The sequence below is a fragment of the Lycium ferocissimum genome, chromosome 1 (assembly GCF_029784015.1).
Source record: "Lycium ferocissimum isolate CSIRO_LF1 chromosome 1, AGI_CSIRO_Lferr_CH_V1, whole genome shotgun sequence".
Lineage (NCBI taxonomy): Eukaryota > Viridiplantae > Streptophyta > Magnoliopsida > Solanales > Solanaceae > Lycium > Lycium ferocissimum.
Genome location: NC_081342.1, coordinates 2,669,538 through 2,677,094, shown reverse-complemented (window position 1 = coordinate 2,677,094; position 7,557 = coordinate 2,669,538). Strand labels below are relative to the sequence as shown.

The 7,557-nt window shown below is 36.4% G+C and overlaps 1 pseudogene; it reads left to right on the top strand.

The window, feature by feature from the left end:
- The first annotated feature begins 293 nt into the window (after positions 1 to 293).
- LOC132056098 (inositol-tetrakisphosphate 1-kinase 1-like) lies at positions 294 to 1,272 on the top strand (annotated as a pseudogene).
- Positions 1,273 to 7,557: the final 6,285 nt, after the last annotated feature.

Below are 7,557 nucleotides of genomic sequence, written 5' to 3'. Positions count from 1 at the left end.
ACAAAATTCTTGTTTCGACCCAGGATTTACATTATTGCTAGGTGATAACAGTTCAAACTCAAGTTTCTGTTATGTTACAAGTTTCTTTCACTTGGTGGCGTTTTAGTGATGTCTTAAAAAAAGAACTGGCCTCTATATTCACTTCTCTGTTGGTTTTTACTATGTAGGGACTAGTGCACTGTTTTGGTTGAATATTGAGCTGTGATATTGGGGTACACATCTTATCTTAGAATTAAAAATATCCCTCTTTCAACATTTTCTTGCTTTCATAGCTCAATTTTAATTAATCAGCTATGTCAGAAAGGAGATTTCGTTTTTGTTACGTCCTTGCATCAAAAAAAAGCTTCTAGCTTTATTCAAGATTCACTCATCAATCATGCCCAAGAAAAAGGTACTGATCTAATCCCCATAGATCTTAACAAACCATTAATTGAACAAGGTCCATTTGATTGTATTTTCCACAAACTCTATGGTCAAGAATGGAGAAAACAATTAGAAGAATTTGCCATTCAAAGCCCAACAACCATTATAGTAGATCCATTTGATGCAATTGAAAAGCTTCACAATAGAATTTTAATGCTTGAAGTTGTTAATGAAATGAAAATAACTGGAGATAATGAAACTATTGGTATCCCAATTCAGATTTTTGTTGAAGATAATTCAGAGTCTCTTTTCAATGCGATTACTCGTCAAGATTTGCATTTTCCAATTATTGCTACGAATTTGAGTGCTAATGGCACTGCTGATTCTCATCAAATGTATTTAGTTTTAAAACCTGAAGGGTTGGAAAAGCCAGTTGTTTTACAAGAATTTGTGAACCATGGGGGTGTTATTTTTAAGGTTTATGTAGCTGGTGAACATGTAAAATGTGTGAAAAGAAGGTCATTGCCTGATATTTCGGACGAAAAATTGGAGACATTGGAAAGTTTGATATCTTTTTGACAGATATCTAATTTGACTGATCAGATTAATCATAGTTTTGATGAACTGATTGAGAAGGCGGAGATGCCACCGTTGAGTTTTGTGAATGAAGTAGCTAATCAGTTGAGGGATGCTTTGAAGTTGCATCTGTCTAACTTTGATATGATAAGGGATAATAAAGTTGGAAATAGGTATCTTGTTATTGATATCAATTATTTCTCTGGCTATGCTAAACTGCCGAATTATGAGAGTATGATGACTGCGTTTTTCCTTGATATTGCACGCGAGAAGCAAGACAACGAGTCTCGTTTGGCTTCCGAATGATCATAGCCAATGTAGTTGTTCTACATTGAGGTAGATGTGAATCAAAAGAGGGTAACTACTCTGATTACCTAGATTTGTTAGAGTGCGAGAGTATTTTTGGCGTGCTGTTTTTCTGCTGCCTTCCCCAGTTCTTCTTGTTTTTGGCGTACTGTTTTGTTTCTGTCTGCTGCTGATAACTAATTAATTTTTCCCTTTTTCAGGCATCAGATTTAGGGGGTGGTGCTCCGAGAGTGGAGCCTAAAGGACACAAAAATACACGGTATAAACCAAAAAAGGGGCTGCCTTCCATTTATATACCAAAAGGGGTATAACGTGGAGGAGCCAACGTTATACCCCAATTTTTTTTTTTCAATTGTCAGAACGAGAACCAAAAAAAATAAAAATAAATAATAATAGTATAACGTGGATCAATCTACGTTTTACAACATATATATTGTAAAACGTGGACGAATCAATGACTCATCCTCATACCCAAAATTTTTGCCCTAATTTCCCTCATCTTTCTCAAACGCTTCTTCCTCCATTCTTTTCAACTTACATAATTTCTTCTCCTTCTCCTTCTCCTCCATTTATTTTCTTTTTAAACCCCGCATTCTGATTAATTTTGGAGCAACTTCTTCATCAAAAACCTTTTGTTGCTATCTAAATTAAGGTATTTTTTCTAACTCATATAATATTGTATATTTATAGTAGATGTAGGATATCTGTTTGTCTTATATATCTTGATTACATGGATTCTTTAATTTTTTATTTGTGTTATTTTAATTTGAACTTTAGACATGATTGTTAGAAGCATTGTTATATAAAAGGTCTGATTTGTTTAGTAGCACTTTTGAAGAAATGTGTTGTTATGTTACTGTTATTTTTGTGAATTGTTATATAAAAGGTCTGATTTGTTAATTTTTTCATTGTACCTTTAATGTGATATTTATATAGCCAGAAAAGCGAAACTTAATTGATGCCTCACTAGCCCAAAAATAAAGGATACTTAAAATGTCATGATAATGCTTTATTATATGGGACCTAAGTCTAAGTGGGTGGATAATTATTTTGTCTATACTTTATAGGTATTAATGTGGTCCACTATCAGTGGTTTCTAAATAAGGCGTATGGAAGTTGGCTTTATCTAGCCAGTGCATATTTGTTCTGCTAAAATTGGAATAATATTTTCTTTTTTTTAAAATAGTAAGTTACTCCAAATAGCTTGATCTGGACTTCAATTTTTTTTCCTAAGGTATGGAGCTTCTACGAGTACCCCTACATCTGGGGCCAGAAGTGTACGATGTGTTAACACTCCAGGAGAAGCATCGATCACAGGCTGTGTGGGATGGTGCCTTGAGAGGACCAACCGGATTCCTGTTTCCACGCCGAGCGGATACCGAATTTTGGAAGCACGTGAGGCGTCATCCTTTTCATCCTCGCATCTTTGACTACTTTGGCCTGTGTGAATTTAGGGGAGTAGTAGAGGTAGGATGTGTATCTATGATTGGGCAGTCATCACTGCACTTATAGAGAGATGGCGTCTTGAGACGCACACCTTTCATCTACGTACGGGTGAGGCGACCATCACATTACAAGATATTGAGCTCATGTTTGGCATGGTTGTTGATGCTAATCCCTTGAATGATCTTAATGCTAGAAATATAAGTATTGTTGGGTGGCAACAGTTGATCCATGAGCTTACTGGTTGGGCACCCGCTCTGGATTGTTTTAATGGTGTTAGTAGGTTGGAAGTAAATAAATTAATTGAATATATTTTCTCAATTGTTGCAAAACGTTGGCCTGCCTACGTTTTGCAACAATTGATTTTGTTGTAAAACGTTGGCCGGGAGCGGTAGCAATAATTGATTCTTGAAATTTTTTTTTATGCAGAGAATCCATATAGTCGTTAAATCAAGCATGCAGTTGTAAAAGCAAAACAGTAAATTAATTTGTAAATTTTTTTTTGTTAAAGCTGAGAATGCATGCAGTCGTCAAATCTGCCATGCAATCGTCAAATCAAGCATGCAGTCGTAAAATCAAACAGTAAATAAATTTTTTCAACATCAGCATTATGACATTCAAAGGTCCGTGATTCATTTTTTTTATATACCAGTTAAGATTTGTATTCTGCATATCTCTCTGAATTCTCCACTTCTCTCTTGTATTCTGCATATCTCTCTTGTAGACTCCATTTTTCAAGAATTCTCTACTTCTCTCTTGCATTCTCCATTCATTTTTACATTTGTATTCTCTTGAAAATAATATGGCGGAAAATTATGTAAGAGTTAATTTATATTAGGGTGGTGAAGTTGTGTACGAAGCAATTTGCATTGGGGTGGTGAAGTTGTGTACGAAGAAGGTTCAGTGAGATATAACCGTCGTCCGGGAGCCGTACAAAGGTTTCCAATCTTCCTCAAATACGATCATCTAGAACGTGTTTTCATAAGCAAAATGGCCATAAATGATCCTAACTTTTCAGTGGTTATCACTGGACGATATCCAACATCAATTACGGCTAGGGGATTTCCCATTTACGAGGAAACTCTTATTTCGGTTGATGATTCGTTATCGTTATTTCTTCGAAGTCCCGATATATTTAGCAATCATATCAGCATAGCGACACTTGACATGTATGCAACTGTTGAACGCTCTACCAATGTTGAAGCACCCACTGACGATGAGTTTGATATTCAAGGCACTACGTATCTTCCCGCTATGAATATTGGGCTTCAAAGAGGTACACTTCAACAAGAAACAATGGTAGGAGTTGGTAGCCAGTCACATAACTTTGGTTGGACTATGCAGAGCTGTGATATTCCTGGACCGAGTAATACTCCAGATACAAGTGAATTAGGTGGCGGGAGTATAGTTTGATATCGCCCAACTCAAGTGGAGTCATTTATGGAAAGGTAAATATAACGATGTTTTGTTCACTTAAACTAGGAGACTTCTAACTAATTGTTTTTTGAGATTTGAACGCCTTGAATTTTCCAATGTTTGCAGGTGTAACAATTTTGAAGAAAACCCCGTATTGACTCAGCTCATACAAATTGTGAGCAATAATGATGTAGCTAATGATCACTCACGAGTCGGATAGTGATATCCCATTAGATCCACGCAAACAAACGATGATCACTCATCCGATGATGATGGTCATTCTTGAAGACATTACTGCTCGAGGTGATGGTAACGTTAGCTACCATTCTAATGCGATTCCATATTTGGATAACATAGAAAAAGGCCCGGATGATTTTGCCTTCATGAGAGATGACGGTCCAGTTCGACCTGCACTTTGGGATCGTAAAAAACCTGAATTTATCAAATCAGGTTAGTATGGTGGCAATGAATATTCTTTTTGTTTGTTGGCCCATTTTTAGGGGGGTCGATAATTTTCCTTGTATTATGCAATTAGGTATGTTATTTCAGAACAAGCAGGAAATGAAAGGCGCAGTGAGACTATATTGTCTCAAAGAAAAGAAATAGTTCATTTGTGATCAGTCCAAAGTTAAAGTTTGGAAGGTTATTTGCAAGCGTCATATGTTGGGATGTGAGTGGATGATCCGTTTTAAAGAAATTTCAAGTGGTATGTGGAAGGCAGGCAAAACGGTTCTCTACACAATTGTCTCACGGATGATTACAGAAAGGATCATTCCAATTTGAACAGTCACCTAATTGCTACTATGTTGATACCATCTATTATGGTCGATCCATACATCAGTATTAAATCGGTTCGGGAAAAAATAAAAGGATTGCATACGTTTACTCCTAGTTATAGAAAAGCATAAAAGGGGCCTAAGAAAGCTATTGAAATGGTATTTGGAGATTATGAAACCTCTTTCAAGACATTGCCTCGATACATGGCTGCCTTACAATATTTCAATCCGGGGACCGTTGTTGAGTGGGAGCACCAATCAACTACAATGCAAGGTGAACACATCTTCAAGTTTCTTTTCTGGGCTTATAAACCAAGCATCGATGGATTCAAAAATTGCAGGTCTGTCATCTCAATAAGACGACACTCATCCGTGCAGTAAGTATGAGAAACGCGCTAATTGTTGTTGAACCCGATGCGAACAATAACATTTTTCCACTTGCATATGCTATTGTTGCACGCGAGAGCTTTGAGTCTTGGACGTGGTTCCTTGTGTTGTTGTGGAGACATATTGTTTGTGGGAGACAAGGAATTGGACTTATTTCTGACCATCATCAGGGCATCTTGCAATGTGTCCAAACACATGATTGGTTACAACCACCATCCACACACCATAGGTTTTGCGTTCGGCATTTGAAAAGCAACTTTAATAAAAAGTTCCTCAACAGTGACCTTGAGAAGCTAATGTGGTTGGCGGCTACAGAGCACCAGAAGAAGAAGTATAAAATGAGGATGGAACAAATCAAAAGAATGTCACCTCCGTATACGACCGTGGTTAAAAGCTCTTCCGGAGGAGAAATGGACATTGCATAAGGACAACGATCACAGGTGGGGGGGCTATGACAACGAATGTCTCAGAGTCTTACAACGATTTATTGAAGAAAGCTCGTGGATTGCTCGTTACTGCCATGGTCCGTTATACGTTTAAAAATCTTGTTGATCGGTTTGTTAAGAGAAGCACCCTTATGTCGATTTGTTGATTGCGGATAAAAGTTTTGGCCGCGCGCTTGTTGAAAAGAAGTTTGATGAATACTGGGAGAGGTCCCTAAAGCACACTGACATGAAGCAATACAATACAGCTGAAGGGGTCTTTGAGATTCTGACATTTGCACACGAAGGTAAGGGCGGAAATATCCATAAAGTCTCTGCCGAAGGGAAAAAGTGTTCGTGTGGGAAGTGGAGAAACTACCATATGCCATGTTCACATGCCATTAAATTTTGTGATATCCGCAAAATTCAACCAAAAACCTATGTTAGCAAGTACTACAGTTGCAGGTTTTACAAGCAAATGTACAGTGGAAATTTTTCACCGTTGGGTGATGAGGCATATTGGCCACCTTCTCCCTTTAGTTTAATTGCAAACACTGAATACGAGCGAACTTCGGGAGCGGGAGTACAACTAGAAGGAGGAATGAAATGGATATAGCTCTGCTCGCATGGCTAGAAAGTATAGTACGTGCAAGCAAACAGGTCATAACAAGAATCGTTGCCCCGACAGAAATCAGTAGTTATTGTTGTTTGTTGGTTTTTATGTTTTTTCTTAAGTTGTACGATCGTTGTTTCCTTATGTAATCTTCCAAGAATATAGAACATGTCTTGTGCCGTTTAATAGTTAGTATGTAATTTAACATTTACTACTCTGTTAATGTGTGACCTTTATTTAACTTATATTTTAGTATTTTTTATTTATGTTCGCATATATAACACATATTTAATTATTGCATGTGTTAAAATATTTGTTTGAGTTAATCACTGAAATTAACTGTATGCGTTAAAAATTTAAAAAATCACTAAAAAATTTTTTTATTAAAAACACAGCCGGATATGATTTAAATCTGGCCAACGTCTTACAAACTATTTTTGTAAAACGTTGGAGGGGGGAAAATATACATGGAGTATAACGTGGATTGATCCACGTTATACAAATAATTTTGTATAACATGGATCAGTCCACGTTATACTATTAATTTTTTTTTATTGGTTCTCGTCTGACAGTTGGAAAAAAAATTTGGGGTATAACGTTGGCTCCTCCACGTTAACCCCTTTTGGTATATAGTGGAAGGCAGCCCCCCTTTTGGTTTATATCGTGTATTTTTATGCCCTTTAGGCTCCGGACTCGGTGCTCCATCACCAATTGGACCAAGAAGATGTACAGATGGAAGTAACAAGGATGATGGTTCAAGTGCCGATTAGAAATCATTTTTAGGATGAACATTGATATTTTTGGATATTCTTGTTGACTAATACGTTGAAACTATAGTATTTTGATTATGTAATTTTGGAGTGTTGAATAATACTTTGAAACTTTGATGAATATGTTCAATATTTTGCTTATTTGCTCTTTATATTGTGTTAAAATTATTATGACGTGTTATAGAAGTTTTATTTAAATATATAGGGTGCAAAATAGGATGTAAAGGTGGAATGACAAAATTGGCATATTTAATTATAGCAATAAAAATCTGAAATCATGCAATTAGAGAATTACGGCGGTTATAACCGCGGTAATATGAAAGTAAACTTTATTTTTTTTGAATTACGGCGGTTTTAAACCGCCACTTCACAGCATAAAAAATGCCGCAATTAACCTATGTATATTACGGTTGAGAATTACGGCGGTTATAACCGCCGTAATATGAAAGTAAACTTTATTTTTTTTTTTTTTTTTTTTGAATTAC